Here is a 624-nt window from a genome sequence, read left to right as displayed (position 1 = left end):
AATGGATTCCCCAACTTCATATAGAAAATCAAAAAACCCAGGACAGCTAAAACAATCCTAAACAATAAAAGAACATCCAGAGGTATCACCATCTCTGATTCCAAGCTGTACTACAGAGCAATAGTGATAAAAATCTCATTGTATCGTCATAAAAAGACAGGTGGATCAATGAAATCAAAGATCTAGATATAAAGCCACATACCTATTGATACCTGATTTTTGATAAAGAAGCCAGAAATACTGCACATTGTTAGAGCTTGGAGTTGAGATCACATGCTGGTCGATGAATTCTCAAGTGTAGGTAGTGTGCTAAACAAGTGGCAAGGTTTTCGCTAACACCCCACTCTGGTCCAGTGAGTGGGGTTTGATAGTAACCTTTGCTACAGATTTGATTTTTTAAAAAGCCAGAAATATACAACGTTAAAAAAGAAAGCATCTTCAACAAATAGTGCTGGTCTAACAGGATGTCAGTATGTAGACGAATGTAAATAGATCCGTAACTATCACCCTGCACAAAACTCAAGTCCAGGTGAATCAAAGAGCTCAATATAAAACCAGAAACATTGAATCTGATAGAAGAGAAAGTAGCAAATAGCCTTGAACACCTTGGCACAGAGACAACTT

The 624-nt window shown here is 37.3% G+C and overlaps 1 non-coding gene across 1 annotated transcript; it reads left to right on the top strand.

The window, feature by feature from the left end:
- The first annotated feature begins 239 nt into the window (after positions 1-239).
- Positions 240-388, top strand: LOC117723553 (small nucleolar RNA SNORA62/SNORA6 family). Its single transcript, XR_004608665.1, has one exon. It is a non-coding gene; the product is annotated as a small nucleolar RNA SNORA62/SNORA6 family (small nucleolar RNA).
- Positions 389-624: the final 236 nt, after the last annotated feature.

This window comes from Arvicanthis niloticus, chromosome 18 (assembly GCF_011762505.2).
Source record: "Arvicanthis niloticus isolate mArvNil1 chromosome 18, mArvNil1.pat.X, whole genome shotgun sequence".
NCBI classification, from domain to species: Eukaryota; Metazoa; Chordata; class Mammalia; order Rodentia; family Muridae; genus Arvicanthis; species Arvicanthis niloticus.
This window is presented reverse-complemented; position numbering and strand designations above follow the sequence as displayed.